The 17,116-nt window shown below is 36.8% G+C and overlaps 1 protein-coding gene and 1 long non-coding RNA gene across 3 annotated transcripts in view; one reads left to right on the top strand and one right to left on the bottom strand.

The window, feature by feature from the left end:
* CTPS2 (CTP synthase 2) overlaps positions 1 to 17,116 on the bottom strand; it is a 63,473-nt gene that overhangs the window by 25,843 nt on the left and 20,514 nt on the right. The gene's annotated exons all lie outside the window — the stretch shown is intronic.
* Positions 11,828 to 15,066, top strand: LOC127474391 (uncharacterized). The gene is made up of 3 exons (XR_007905834.1): positions 11,828 to 12,792; positions 13,009 to 13,168; positions 14,968 to 15,066. It is a non-coding gene; the product is annotated as an uncharacterized LOC127474391 (long non-coding RNA).

Below are 17,116 nucleotides of genomic sequence, written 5' to 3'. Positions count from 1 at the left end.
AATCTTGTGCCAATTTGATTCTTTTAACAAGAAGTTGAATCCACTCTGCAAAACTACACAAAAGCAACCAGCTCACGCCAACCACTGTAACCTTTAACTGAAGCAATCTGTTCTGATGCGCAAGTCTATTTTCTTTTCAACTCTTCTTTTACATTTAAGCTGTAACTTAGTAAAAATGAAAACAGATGTGGATAATAAAGAAAGGTAGATAATGAAGGCTAGAGTAATTTTCATACTAATTTACAGTATAGTCATGCTTCTTCCTACTTCCACCTCATTCTTTTCTTTGTTCTCATTTTTGCCTGGTTTTGGAAGGCAAGCAGGATCACCTTTACTGTTTAAATAGAGATTCATATCCACCATGTAGATATCTTGAAATATTTCATATGCACCTTTGTATTGTCCTCCTTCTCTCTTCCTCTTTGAAAGCTTTTGGTTTGGTTAAACTCCTGATTAAATGTCATGCCAGTTCCCTCACCTTTACTACTTATTCCCCTTAACAAGGCTATCAAATGAAATTAAGTCGACCACTGCATTACTTAGTAGTTCCCCCATTTCATTTACTAATTTGAAACATTCTAGTAATGCTAATCTTATGGACTAAGAGAACAGACATACTATAACAGGGAATTTCTAGGCAGAAAGCCTCTGGCACAATCACTGTAATGTTAATTACTACTCTTGTCTTCCATGGCATGCCTAAGACAATAAAAGTACCCTGGCCTATCTGATCTTTCATGCCTGCAACTTTTCCTAAATTACAAAGAACAATCTGAATGCTGGATATCTCAATAGGCATACAGAATGGACACCTAGAAAGCTCTCCAGCAAAAAGCAATGGGATTTTCTTTCCCCCATGAATTCAATAGCAGCAGTGGAGAATGACTCACAGAAGTATTCTCCTCCCTTCCCTACACATACATCATAACATTTCTCATTCCAGCTGGAGAACTAGAAGAACTAAAGCAAGTGCCAGATATCATATAAGGGTAATCGAGGCACTGATTTCTAATTCTAAGATTTCCTAAATCTTATGGTTTTCTATTGTAAACTATATCAGAACAAACAACAACAACGAAAGAGAGCACAGGATGATAATTACAATGATACATACAACTTTGACCACTTAGATTATCTTGCAAAAAACTAGGTTGGCATCTTCATTACTATCTATCCAATCCAGTACACATCAGCTTCAGAAAACCAAAATGATTTATATTATTATTGCAGAAGAGATTAATTACCTTGATTACCTCTGCCAGCCATTTCAGGGATACTTTGAGTCACATGCCCTACATTACAATTAATAGTTTCCTGCTTCCACTCAGAGAAGCTTCAGTTGGGCAAAGATCATCTTGCCTGGAAGAACCTTAATTCTGGTAAAAGACTTATGACCTACAATCCAATTTTTTATTTTTTTTTTTTTTTTATTTCACAGAGAAACCACATTGTCTTTACTTCTGAGCAGGATACTTTCTGTTTCACTTTGTCTGTTCTGCCTCCTCCAAAAACATTATTATGTCCAGATCATAATTTAATTCTGCGCTTCTTGAGATACCCCCCCGCCAGCAAATTAACTCTATCCCCTTCAACATCAAATTACAAGAATTCTTTGGAATTTTCTTTCCTTAATTATGTTTATAAGGTATCCGGGGTCAAGTTCAGACAGCGTTTAAAAAGACAACTGGCTTGCCCAGTTGTCCCCATTCTACCGACATCAGCAGAGCTCACACGCTGATCGCTTCCTCCCTCCACAAGGCACCAGTGAGCAGCACTAGGACGCCTGAATTCATGTATGAGGTCCAGAGTTAGCATGACAGTACAGACATACTTGTGCAGTTGTTTGCTAACTGATCATAAAACCAGAGCTGCAAACTACATATTTATTTTCAGGGATGAACACGGTACACACTTTTAAAGGATAAACCAATAGGAAGAGCTACACATGAGGAAGTAGGAAGAAAGAAGCAGAGAGGATGTGTGTGTGCATACAGAGAACCATTAGCAAAAAGGTCAGAGAGGAGGAGAAATGGAGGAGAAATGGTGAAAGCCTAGAGGAAATATTTTACCAGTATCGTTTCTAAGAAAGTAACATCTATAGAATCATCAACTTTACACTACCACAGATCAAGTAGTCATTTAATTAGCATGACACCAGCTGGACACACCCAGCAAAATTTGAGACACCCGCTGTGAAAAGTGTGGGTGGCCGGGTACAGATTAATTCAACAGATAATGCAGTGATCCACTCAAATGCTACAAATGTTTACCAAGCAATGAAAAGATATTGCCACACAGCAAAATTCTAGGCTGTGTCACCACCCGGCACAGTGGCACACAACACACAACTGGCACAGCTGCTACATCTTGTACAGAGCAACACACAGCAGCTACAACCTCGCAGAGGAAAAGTAATCAGTGGTGACTATACAAAATGCATTTTTATCCCTCACCTGTACCTCTAACTGTTTGTCTGCAATGGCAGAACGAAAAGTCAGAGAGCACGAGAAATAATTTTTAGCTAAAAAGCACATGTCTACAGGGAATCATGGTCAAATCCACAGTAAATGCAGTTCTCTGTTCAGTGCCTAACTCCCCAATATGGAACATCTTATTATCACATACAAGTCAAGGATGGGAGGCAAATTAATACAGATTTAACAGAAAATCTCATCAATAAAAAAGCTGGGGAATGGTCTGTATTTTTCTTCTTCACATTATTTTTTTCCATTACATTAATTTGATGAGGGGTAGAGTATTTATTAAAAATAAAACTTTAGCTAGTAGTTTTTCCTTTATTTTTAATAAAAATTAATGCTTCACAACATAATGAACAGGCCACTCACATCTCATATATCTCAGCCTCCAATACAACTATGCAACTGATTTGAATTCCCCATTTTTTTCTTGCCCACGCACTTTTAGGAGCATGTTCAATTACAGTGCTCACTTCTGGGTCTCTATAAAGCTGTTATGAAAAGGGTGGAAGTCCTTAGCTTCTGCACAGACCCTTCTTTGCAGGTATCAAGCCACTTTACAAACACGTTTCATTACCTCTATTTGATATGAGAAAAATAAGGTAGATTATACAATTTGTTTAACCAAGCAGAACCAGGACTTTGTGACATCTAATCTTGTTCCTACACTTTAGAAACAAGGCAGTTAATGACACAGAAACCATGCATTCCCCTGGTGAACTCCTAACATGGCCCGTGCTTTAATGCAAGTGGGTCATTTATATAGGTAGGAGAAACTTCTATGGAAACGACTTTCATAATATTGGAAGTGATTTCATGTAGTTTTCAATATATGAACTGCAGTAATCTGTTGAATCAGAATTGTGCAGAAATATGTGAACAGGCAATCTATTTTATGTGCTCTAATTTTTAATTACTTAATACAAAATTTCTGCAAGCTTATTTGTGTGGGTGCTTTTTTGAGGCTGGTGGGTGGGAGAAGGTGTTCTGGAGGTGCTAATATTCAGTGATATAATCACAGCATTGAGGGATCTGGACAACCCCCTTCCAAATTTATTTTGTTTCATTAATCAGAATTACAGTTTTAACTTCCTAAACAGGACAATGGTGAGGAACTAGTTAACCACAGTGCTTCCAAATTAGTCCCTGTGTGTGGGAATCACCCCACATAACTTCAACTGGGTAAATTTCAGATAGGTAATTTAAGGGAATCAGTTGAGTGTTCCTCTCTGTAGGGACAAGAGTACATACAGAGGCAAATACATTCCAGCTGGAGAATCACACCAAAACATGTGGCAGCTTGAAATGTTCATCTAAGCCATGAGATAAGAGTGCTGTTCTCTTGCACAAAGTGTTGTTTTGCTTGCACAAAAACAGTTTTTTTAATATCCCTTTCACATCCATTCTTTGCCAACGTTACTATACCACCCCAGACGATCCCTAGTTCACTCTGAAGTAACACACTATTCAAATATATTGCAGTATTACAAAGGCAGACTTGGGCATAGAGTCCTCTATTAAATAAATGTTCTCTGCTTGTTAAACCAGACATGGACAGATACTCACCTACATCCACTTCATTCAGAAAAATGTTTTGTACATAGCATAAATATCCTTATTTGATTTACAATTAAATTACACATAATTCCTTATGCAAGTACTGGAAAGGTCAAAATCTTTTTGAAAATGTAACATGTAACTCTATTTAGAAAAATCCTTCTTTATTAAGAAAACCTTAAGAGAGAAAAAAAGTAGCAGGTTATTAACAGCAAGAAGGCACCCTTCATAAAAACTAAATCTATGTTCAACTGAAGATAAAGAAACACAAATATTTTTAAGTTAAATATATAAATATCAAGTCGTTATCCCCCACTCCCCAAATATTTGAGAAGTAACTTGTAAAAGGCATCAATAACTGAGACAATTATTTTCATTCATTTTCATTTAAAGAGAAAAATCTAGCATTGTAAAGTTAATCAGTGCTACTTGTCACTTGAACTTCAGGTTTTGTTGAGTTTGCAAGGATGTGGTGGAATGAAGAAAATAAATTCACTGACAAAAGAATTATTAGAAACTTTTCCAGTTGTTTGCTTAAGTACTGGCGCTCTAATGCTCTCCAAGAAGACAGAGACAATTATATGTCTCCTTACTTAAATTTCAGCTCAGAAAATACAGGTAAAAATGAGTTAATTTGGGTGAGAAGGTGATAATATAAATATATTCACCACATAATGGTGCTAATGATACTGAGTTTCAAAAATGGTAATTTATTTGGTATTAGAGAATTTATATAATTTCTCTGTAGTATCACTCATAATTCTCCATTCACAGCAAGAGAAACAGCAAGACAACACAAACCTTGCAAGTACTCTGATTATCTCTACTTAAAATGGATTATTCTGAGAAAGATTAGAATATTTTTTTGCCACAAGACAAAAAAGTTTTGTACCAAGTCAAGCTGTGCAAGAAAGCACTGGTCACTGATCTGTGTTATTTGCAGACACAGCATGTCTGCTGTGATTTGTCAAAACTAATTTTTCAGTTTACAGATTGAGCAATACTGAGGCTTTGGTATTTTTCCCAGACTTGGGCAACTGTTGGGCTTCCTTCTTATCAATGAAGACCAGTGTTAACAGTTTCATGGCAAGTTATATCTCTGATTCCTGCACAGGCTCTCTCTAATTAGCAAGGCCAAATGATAGTCTCAAAGGAAGCCATCACTAATTACATCTAAATTATCTTTTATCTGCAATGCAATAATCACCAAGTGTTTTCATACACATATTTTCATTATTTTCAAATGTATAATTCCAGATTCTTCATAGTTAGATATTAGGACTTTTTAAAACTAGGATCTGATGGACAATAGAAGGTGACTGTGCAAAGAGGATGAGAAAAATCAACTTTAGCAATGTCTCAGAGGAAAACCATTGTTTCTCCTTTTTTAATGTTCTGACAGTTCTAACACCCAAAGGACGCACAGCACACACAGGTATCTTGGGGTTACACAGGTCTGCTCTAAGCTGATACTAGCCTTAAGGCTGAGCTTCACATAGCATTTGGTGCACATCCTGACAAGCTAGAGATACTTACAACCTTCATATAAAATTCTCTCCACTCTTGATTCTGAAGGTCCAATTTGTTACAACTTAGCTGTGAACTCCTGTCTATTACAGGGGGAAAAAAAACAAAACAAAAAAGCTAAGTCTTTTTGTTTTGAAGGGAAACTAGTCTCTAACCTAAAATAGATGAAGCTGGCTCCAAGGTGAATTCAACTTAATTGATAGTTGGTTTCCTCACTAGCACAATTGAGAAGTGAGTTATGACTGACATGGATAATTTGTTAATTTCAGTTTACAACAAAATGCAAATTTACTTCTTCAAAGTTCTGGTTTACAGATGTTTATAAATTGCTCATTTGATGCATTTGTGTAAACTGAGAACTTCCAAACTACTACTGCTGTTACTTATTGAACTTATTATAGTTTGGTTTTGATTTAGTAATCAAAATAGGTAATGAGAAAATCTAAAATTAAGCTATGTATACAAGCAATATCCTTTCTGGACTACAATTTTTGTTAAGTAACAACAGGTTTATTTCTTTCAATAGGCCATAGTCACTTATAAAATAGATTGCTCTATACTGTTAGTTAGACAACAGCTACTTCTCTCATAAGCCTAATTAGTTCCCTCTGATTTCATCTTTGGTTTTCCCTCATGTTCCACATTAACTCTTGACTTGGTCAAAAGAGAAGACGGGAGACTTCTCTAGCAGCCTTTTGCTTCCATTGTCCCAAATTCTCATATCAGAGAGAACTGAAAGTTATTCATGGTCATTTTGACAGTGTTCCTTTGGAAATAATTTAGCAAACATCTATTATATTTAGATAATGATACATCAGAATGCTAACAGATGAGTGATTTCTATGCCAAAGGTAAAGCCATTACTCTGTAGCATCATTTTTTTTATATTTCACACTGATAATGAAACATTCCCCAGAATACTACTAATAATCTGACTTTACATGGCATGGCTCAGTTTCAGACTTCTGACAGAATTAGTAACTTCTGGAGCTCAAATGGTGCACATAAGCACATCTTTTTCTGAATCAAAGAGAGAGCTCCAAGGTTCTTACCACGACGTGATTTATTTCTCTGCCTCCCCATTTTGTGCTGCTGAGTCTGACCAGGCCAGCAAGGCTTGACCCATCTACACAGTGCTGAAGGTAAAAAAATTGAACAGAGAGATTCAGAGGCTTCTACCAAAGAAGCCTGGCAAAATGACCTCCATTTCCTTCTTCCTAAGAGCACCTCTCATGGTTGGTGCTGTTTTCCCCAAACTTATCTGTTCCTGGAGGAATGCAGGTGGTCATTATCTAACACAAGAACCTTTAGTTCAGTATTCTGGCACTGTCTCAATAATTCCCTTCCACTTCAGCAGCAAGGTCAGCACAGCTGCAGCAGGTTCAGAGAGACCTAAAGGGTCATGGCAGCACAACTCTGATAAAAGACCTCGGTGCCTGATCTGTAGAGGCTTGAGCGTTGTTAACTGACATCAGAATATTCATTCTATCAGCTCCTGCTGTTTAATATAAAAAGCAAAATTGTTTCAGAGAGAGAAGCCAGAACCCAGGATTCTCTACCTTTCCCACATGCTCACAAAGAGAATCAGGACTATCCTATCATGTCACCATACCATCTCAAGCTGTAGGCTGCCCTTAAAAGAAAGTATCACTAACTCATACTGTATCAACCCGCTGTCCATTAAATCATATTAAGTAAACTATAAGAATACATAATGGATTAGATCCTTCCAGATCGAGACGAGGTATGTCATTCCTGACTCATTACTAGAATTATTACATTGACAGACAGTAGTCCTGAACTTGCATGAAAAGAGACTATAGCTATTTCTAGGCAAGAAAAAAAGCTGAATAAAGGAGTTTCTTATTGGTATATTCATACTGTGAGATTTAGGCATCTCAGTGCCATGTAATTCCTGAATCATGTACCCATGTGGTTTATTAGGTGCACCTCTAGATCTCTTTTGAACAGTCCATCGGGTTGCATCATTGAGAGCAGAAAAAATGCTCTGAAAATGAACTACACACTCGATACTATCTCTCCTCGTAGATTTTGTTTATAGGATGAAGAAAGGGTCTTAGATACAGCTGTGACATCTAGAGAGCCCAGGCATCTCCAGGGTCAAAGGACAGCTGAGAGAAGACTTAATATCAACACAGACAAAACAAACTTGCTAGTGTACCTTACTAATACTTCCTTTGCCCTACCTGAAACTCAACAAAAATCCCTCCTCCATAAATCCATACATGCTTTTCCAGAATGGAGATTTACACATTTTTGATCACTTTAAGCATTTCAAAAAACAAATCCAAGTTTAGTATGGAACAAAAGGTTTTAGGATTTTAGCTGCAAATTTCAGCCACAGCAGTAACAACTGTATTGCACTGCTGCACGAGTCAAGGTTCACAAAGCGGAAGGATAAAACCTTCTATCGAGACACATTCTCCCTCAAAACTATCTTGTGCAATAAGGAATATCTACATCACAGAGAGTTTCAGCAAAATAATAGTTTGGCTGCCAGATGTGCCCGTATGGCAGCAACAACTGACACATATAGCTACAATGAATAACACATCACCAATTTAAAGCTGACTACAAACAATGCATCTTATTAAATCATTCATCCCTGCAGCAGTCGCACCCAGTCCTGTTTAGGGAGACACCTTCAACATCTCATTAGGTATATGTCACAAGGGAGGGCCTGCAAGAGACTCTTGTCAGGATAACCCATATAGTTCAAGTGTAATTTGTGAGATGAGACAACCCTCTTACACGTCACCACTAGAGGTTTTACAAACAATGGCAATTTTAATATAAAGAATGCGTCAACTGTGACACATAAAGGATTTTACAACTCATCCCCAACTTCCATCTAACAGTTCCATCCCTCAAAGCAATGCCAGGTTCTCTACATTTGCTGTAGTTTAGTTTGCTGAACTTCTCACCCATAACTATTTGATTTTTTTCAGAAAGTTTATTCACTGGATGTTCCTTTTCTCTCCGTCAGTCCTTTGTGTCCTCCTACCCTAACAGTAAGAACCCAACTGGCAGCACTGAAAAGTTCTATCACAACTCCCCAATTTGCACTACAGAGCTAGTTCCCAACATCTGCCAATGTACAACTTGAAAAAAGTCCTATGTATTAGACTCTCAATATCTCAACTTTAAATCCTTTTCCTTTTTTCAAACAGGTCAAGAATGTCCGAAGATGACTGACTACAGTTGCAGCACTGATTCTCTGCAGAACTTACCAAAGCTCTTACAGCTGAAATGAACACACACCATGGCAGCAGCAGACACCTGCATCTCCACGGCTTCAGTTGCAATTATTTACAGTACAACTATTTAAAAAGAAATATTACTACCATTTTTGCATTGTATCCAACATTTAACTTCAGATGCAGCATAGGGATTGGTACTTTAAAATAGGCATAGACATATGCACATTCTTTGTATTAGTATTACTTCTATACAGGTTCTGCTCTACTTCTTTACTCAATAAGAAATCAAACTTATTTGACACCTGTGCAAGATTTCTTTGTAAATCAGATAAGGAACAGTACATTCCACAGAGTCCCTAATGCAGCCCAATTTACTTCAATTGTCCCATCATCTTTCTCCACTTCCACCTCAGAAAGTATGCAAAGTTAACAAAGGGCTTTGAGCTAGTAACAGATGTATGGAAGCTAGAGATGATGTACAAGCAGTATACAAGCAGAAATAAGTGAATGCTAAGGACAAAGCCACCTTTTGCTCTTTCTTTTCAAAGGCACAACATCCACAATATATGTTCTCAATTGCAGCAAACTTCACCTTGACAGCAGACATCAATACTGCAGCCAGGCTGCAACATAAACCTCACAGAGATTCCTCAACTACCTTTAAAGTAGTTGGGCTCACATACAAGTAACAGTGGTGTTGCTACAATAAAACACACCAAAGCAGCTGGAAAAGTACTGGAGGGTTAGGGTGTTAACCCATCACTGGAGGATTAAACAGGATGATTGAGATAGTTGCTGCCCTCAGGGTGACAGCCCCACCCCTGTGGAAGGTGCCCTGTCCCTTCCAACAGTGTCAGTGAATGGCACAGAAATCCACTTGTAGACCAACCCAATTTATAGTCCAGCATGTTAAGGTAAACAAGGAGCACAGATTCCCATACCATCAATGGTTGGCAGGAAGGATGCGACAAGGGCAAAAGAGACAGCAGTTGAGTTACCACCCCACTTCATCCATCATTAAATGCACATGACCATGATGCCATAAATTTCACCCCTCCTACCACTAGCAGCGGTGTCCAAACTTCAATCATCCCTGCATGTTGTATTCTCTTACTCTCCAATATGATTGGAATTGCTTGCTCCAAATATGCCAGCAAACCAGTTTATTAGGGCAATACTCACCAACAGGTGATTTTGAGTCAATACTGAATCCGCACACACCATCACTGAAAGAAAATGACCCACAACCATCACAGAGACACGTGACATGCATCCCTAAACAGTCCTACAAGACATCACCAACTTAGTTCTCTTTTTGCTAATGGCTTTGTACCTAAGCTACAATAAAAATGTCAATTCCAAAAGGCTGTTATGCTTACTAACATGATTTCTCTAGCTCAGGGTAAACCCAATTCAATTATGTCATAAACTGCAGGAATGATATATTTTCATATATTCAAGAAAGAGCAGCAAAACACTGTAACCAAAGCTAGACTCCAGCTTCTACACTGGGAGTCAGCTTGCACAGACTTGAAAGCTTCAAGTGGTGTTCTATAGCACAGATAAATGCTGATGTCTGCTAGTCACACATCATCTAACAGCAGCAACAGTAACTTATGTTCCCCTACTTTTGTTCAAATTCTTAATCAGTGACCAGAATTCATTACATCTGTAGTTCTACCACTACTGGGCTGTGCTGAATAAGCTGGACCTATTTCAGGATAGAACTGATGTCCTACAAAGGGGTCTTCTGGCAAAGACAACGTACTGGGACCTGTCAAACTGAATTCTGGGGCTGATTCCAATACAGAATTCAGAGATGCCACACAAACTATTGGAGCAGGGCAGTGCAGTTTAAATGAGAGTGAAGAGAACAAAGAGATGGGAGATCAAACTACAAATCCCAGCTCCACCAGTCTCACATTCAGATAGCCTCTAGATTACAGTGCCTTGTGAATAAAGCTGACCTAAGGAGAATGGATTCCTCCCCTGATTTGGCACACAACTCTTCAGCAGATCACCCAAATTTCCAGACATCAGTCTCTCACTTTCACAGGAAGCTGTTTCAGTAGAACTAGTTATGCTATTTTGCAATTAGATAGTGTTCTTTAATGAACCCTTAACGAATTAACAAGGTTAATGTGCTGAATTTCTTAAGTTGTAATCCCTCGAAACACAATTTTTCCATACTACTAAGTATCTTACTACTACATTTTCAACTCAGGGAGATGCCTTAGGTACAAAGACAAGTAATTTGAACACTTAAATTTTGCAATGTCAACAATATAGGTTAGGCACACCAGCTTCCCAGCACCACTTCCAAAAGGGATAAAGCAGTTCCTGATGCCTCAGGAACTATTTAAATCTGAAAAACCATGAGCACCCAGAGCAGTCAACAAGTGGTACAACTTTGGAGATGGCACCTCAAGATGGGAACCAACTGAAGAAAGTCAAGAAAAGATGAGCAGATCCAAGAAGTAGGACTCACAAAGGAATACTAAACTAACAAGGATTTCTGTATCAAAAAAAAAAAGAGGACAGGGCATTTGGCTGATGTTAAAGGCCATTTTAAGAAGGAAGATGATAGGTCTCTTCTCCCTATCTATGGAGACAGGAGAAGCAAAGGGCTTCAATGCAACAAGGCTTGTGGACATACAGTAATACAGTCTAATAGTAAGATAAGGAACCACAAAGAATAGACCAGACAAGAAGGTTGTGGAGTCCCCACTATTTAAAGCATTTAAGAATACATTCAGCATATATCCAACGTAAACACTGGTGATCCCACTCCAGGGCAAAGGGAAGAATGAATTATGTGATCTCTGGAGGACCTTCTCTTCTCCCTAACATTTTGGGAAGTGAGTACAAGCAAATTCAAACAGGATGCTAAATGCAAGGTGCATATCTACATGATTTATCTAGCTAAGTTTGCCTGGTCTTCTCTGGTTTTCCCTCCTGCTTACCTGTCATGGAATCCTACACCCATACACCTGCAGTTCCAAAACCGTCCCTCTGAACCCATCCATCTCCTACCCACAAAGCTCTTGGCTCACTTATAAGTGATACATTGATGAGTGATTCTCAAGAAGTGATGGATAGGGTAAAAAATCTAGTTAGTGGGCCTGGGACTAAGCACCAAAAAAACAAACATAACAGACAGCAAGCAGATTAGAAACCACACGTAGAAACCACAGCCAGAGCCAATAACTCAGCAGTTGCAAAATCAGCAGTGTTGGGTCATGAAGCATCAACCACAGGTTGAATATCAAAATGTCCCACAGACCATCAGTGGAACATGATAAATTGGAACATTCAGAATGGAATATTCAGAACCTGTAGAACACAATACTCAGTTATGAAACTGTTCCCAAGAAGTTTTTTCAGAACCTTAAATTCAACTTTCTCATTTAGAATGTTTCAGTCTTTTGTCATTCACATGATGGAGTGTTTTGATTCTGAATAGTAGCAACCAGAGGAAATTCACCACTTTCCTGTGCTAAGAAACAGCACAAAATTTGGAGAAGTGTCCTTGCAATTGGTGATTATCTACTCACACAGAGAGCAAGTAGCTTCTTAATATGTTATTCATCTGGATCTTTTTAAAACAAATTTATATTTACCATTTTCAAAAAGGCCACTATAATAACAAATGCTATATATATCGCCATAGGAGTTTGTTTCAGGTTTCTTTGAGTGTGGTTCATCTTGAAGTGTAAAACACAAAAATTCAAGTGAGAAAACCTCTACAGGATCACCTACAAAGACCAAGTAAACCTACATCAAGTGCAGTGGAGGATGATGACATTTCAAAGATAAAAAAAATTAGTCATTTCTGCAGCTAAAGTATCCTATTCCTTTGTCTATTGAAAACACAGTAACTAGTGCACTGACTCAATGACAAATGCCAGTTTCATAATTAGGGTGGAGCACACAAGCAACTATAAAGGTTACCCCAATCTGAAACTCTCACTTCTGCCGAATACATTTGAAAGCTCCAGATTCTGAGTGAGGTAAGTATAACCTAAACACATACTGGGTGTTTCAAATCCTTGGATCTAACTTGGATAATTTCTTTTCTTGGCAGAGTTGATCTAATTTTACAGAAAAAAGCTCAGCTCTTTCATCTAGGTTAAGTATTAATCATTTCACATGATTAGTAAAACAATGAAGAGCGTGTCAGATGTATTTTGAATTCTGAGGATTACTATTATCTGCTTTGTTTACAGTTATTCTTCAAGACAACATCTGAGAAACATGGAACATTTACTCAATGAAAACCTTCTGAAGTATTTTACCCAGTATGCTTTAATGGAGGGCAGCACCAGTGCACTGTCCATTGGGGGGCTGAAAAACCTACTTCAGAATCAATTTGCACAGTACCTGAAGGTAAGTTACACTCTTATTTATTTACTGTGCTTCCTATCAAATGGATAGGAGAAAGGAAATACAAGCAATGATGTTCAAGACAGATTATTGTGCCCAAACGGTTTCACTGACTCTATAAATAATTCTTTAATAAGGCTTGCCTTATAAAACTTCATTTAACGAACAGTAGTTCCAAAAAGATACCTGAGCATATAACAAAGACTTATGAAACAAAATGCAAAAACCCTAAGAAGCTGTTTTGGGGAGGGTTTTTTATGGTTTGGTTTGGGTTTTGTTTTTTTTTTTAATGTAAGCCAAATTTCACTTAAAATATTGCATCTGAGTCTTATAAAATATTTGTTGTTTCAGTCTAAATAACTAATCTTGAATCTAGAAAATACAGAGAAGAAAAATTTATAAACCAAGTGAAACAGTAGGACACATTTAGAAGCAAGAGATCTCAGCCAATTTCTATCTAGATTAAGTTCCCACTATCACAAAATAAAAGAAGGTTTGCCATTCTGGAAAGATATCAAATAAAGAAAAGAAATTCCATTAGTCTAGAGAAACACCCATTTCCTGTAGCTGGAAAAAAATCTAGATTCTGATTTCATATATATTCTCTGTCAAACCTTTCCTGAACTGCATTAGGACTCAATTTAGATTCTTTTGCTAGACAAACAAACCCCTAAATACTGTGTTTTGGATAGCTGACAGAACCCATTTTTGCTAAAGGTCTGAAATAAGTGGCATCCCAACAGAAAAATCCAGTATTTTGAGAATTACAGTAATCCAATTTAGTCATTTCAATTAACATGAAATGGCTTATTAACAAAACACAAAGGTTGGTATGGTTTTTTTCCCCTTAAAAAACATGTTAGAAATTAATTGCCAAAAATTAATAGAAATGTGATAGTAAATTCAGAAATATAATGCATTTTATATTAGCTAGAGATCATTTAGCAGAATACCCATTTTGCCAGATATGCAGATACAGAATTGTTCAGAAAAAGCAATACTGATGTTTTCTATCTGAACATCAGACATTTTCAAGCAACTGGTCTATTTGAAAAAAATTATGGCACCATAATAAATCAACATAAAAACATAACAGGCCATTACAAAGCACACATAGATATAAGGTATTAAAAAAGAAAACATTTCAAGAATTTAAATTATAACTTCAAATTTGGTTTATATTATTTAATTAGTCTGATCAGGGTTGTTATCAGAATACTCACTGCATCAGGATGTTACATGCACTCTTACCAGACACAACATATAAAAGAAGCTAATAATCTAAACTAGATTTAATACACTATCAAAATTTTTTCAACAGTGAATACAGTATCCCTAACGAAGAGGGGAAAAGGGGAAGGAACGAGACTCTCAGATCCTGGCCCAAAGAGTAAAGAAAGTAGCAACACCTTTTCAAACAGTTCATGCAGGGTCCAAATTAGTATCTAATAAAGGAGTAGGTGGTATGCATGTTAATTTTTCATTGGTGACTGTGTACATGATGCAGCTATACCACCTGCTGTTTCATACATTCCAAATTTACCCCAACAAGACTGAGTAATACTTGGTATTTCCCAAACGGTCATTGCCTCTTTGTTAACATTTTTGGCAGACAATAGCAAGCTGTACTTCTAGTTTAACCAGTCAAACTAGTAAATACAACACTACTAGTGTTACTTCAAATAGCACTGATTATTACTGATTGTGTCACTTCTTGGCAACATTCTTAATAGGGAAATAGTCATGGCAATCTACTTATTTCATTCTTTTTTTTTTCCTTAATTCTTGTCCTATAAAAACAGGATCAATTCTCACTTGATAACATAATTAAATCGTTGGACAAAAATAATGATGGAAGTGTCAGCTTTGATGAGTTTGTGATGCTTATAAAAAGGATAACTAATAGAGGACAGTAAGGCATCTGCAAGAACAAATATCACTGCACTGAAGAAGAGCCTGGCATTTGTTTATGTTATTCATACATCTAAACCCACAGATTTGTTATTATTTTAAAACATATGGAATAAAGATTTAACAGATAACGAAGTGTGTCTGTATTGTGTTTCCTGCATACTCACCAGCCCCACTTTCCAGCTGAAATGCCTTGCAATTAGTTCAGAACTATCTGTTTCTCTTTCACGCTACATCTGAGGTGTCATTTACCAAACCCTGCTTTACCTGAGCTACTATTTGGACCTCTAGAGCAATTCAAATCACACGGTTCCTATAACACACAAAAAGAAAGATGTAGCATTCCATTTGAGGAGTGTTCCCTAGTGGATACCATCCAATACTCCTCCCAGTTCAGTTTCATCATTACATAAGACAACGCTGCCATAGGGCAAACAGTTCAATTTTTTAGAACATGAAGTACTTATTTTCAGTAACAATGTAACAATGCCAAGTATGATAACTGCAACATTAAATTTTATTTATGTAAGTACGTTATTTTTTTTTTGTTATTACTCCTGTAATAGGTAATTATGTATATAAACTGAGGGATTGCTTTTGCAACTAAAACATTCATTACCTTTCTCTGGTGAAGATTTAACCTTTTCATTGCATGATTCCTGTGACAGATGTGTTTTCCCACAAGTAATTTATGGGCATTATTATTTACCTTAAGAAGAAATTAGTCAAAGAAGAGAAATGAGAAGAATGAAAATTTTGAAGGCAAGTAATCAGTAGATTAGGCGCTAATCCTGCTAGATAACTTGGAACTTTGGACTGAATTTTAGCACCAGCACCCTCCATTATCTTGATAAATTAATTAGATCTCAGAGTTACTTAAGGACTTAAAGACTCAGATTAATTGCAAAGTCTGTCAAGTGCATTCAAGACCCCATATGACTGTGGTTCCTATCCCTGAATTTTCCCTCCATGAAATGAGGAGTAAAGTACTACACACCAGTGATGTATGAATAGAAGCCTCAAAAAATATTATGTGTAGACATGATATGAATGTTCTAACAGGCACTCAAGGCCATTCTTTTACAAAAACCCTTTAGTTGTTGAAATATATTGTTTCTTGGAAGAAAATCATAATATTTATTACTTTTTTCTGGTTTATGAAAAAAAATTCTCAATTAAGAGCATGCTTCGATTTCAAAACTAAATACACCACCTGCCTATTAGCTTACTAAGCTGTGGTAGCTACTTTACACACCTAAGTACATCGCAGAACTTAAGGAGGTGCTTTTGTGTGAGTGAGACATGTTCCTTTATATCTCTTAGATGACCTCAGAAATTTTGGAATTCAATAAGGTTACTGAGATCCTGAATAGGAAACATGGGCACCAAGAAACAAACATGTTTTAAGAGTGTCACCTACTGGTAAAATGTATTTCTGCATTTCTTGAGTATACAGAAAACGCAATTTTATCCTCTGCAATAAATTCAGTTTCATGATCCTATACAAGGTGCAATAAATAGGTCACGAAGAACAACAGTCACAATTAAAATTAGCTTTTTTAAGTCAAAGGAAAAAAAAAAGAAAAAAGCATTGCAATTATTTCTCGAAAGAGTCTTTTTTTCTTCCTCTACAGAAGTATTAGATGCAGTTGAAATAAAACTGACAAAGAAAATAATTTAAAGGCTCATTAAAAAAAATTTAATAATAGAGGAAGATAAGGGAAATGGAACAAACAAATGACTTTTTGTCCATCCAGTGAATCCAGTTCATTAGCAGTTCACAAACTACACAGTTTCCCTTTAAAGAAGTTATTTTTGAAATTAGCATTTACCAAATTACCAAATTATCACTGGTATGAGAAAATTCATACCAAGCACTACGCTCAAGCAAATGCATTACTTTTCTGAACAGCCACTTTCCTACAAAGAACACTAACAATTCATCATTATTTTCCAAAAAGGCTATAAAGTAAAGTAGAAAGCTTAAGAATACGTAATGGGAACATCACCTGCAAATAATCAACCAAGGTGAGATCAAGA

Source organism: Manacus candei, unplaced genomic scaffold (assembly GCF_025592945.1).
Source record: "Manacus candei isolate 608988 ecotype Guabito, Panama unplaced genomic scaffold, ASM2559294v1 h1tg000041l, whole genome shotgun sequence".
Lineage (NCBI taxonomy): Eukaryota > Metazoa > Chordata > Aves > Passeriformes > Pipridae > Manacus > Manacus candei.
The sequence above is the reverse complement of the archived record's forward strand: the minus strand, read 5'-3'. Positions and strand labels throughout refer to the sequence as shown.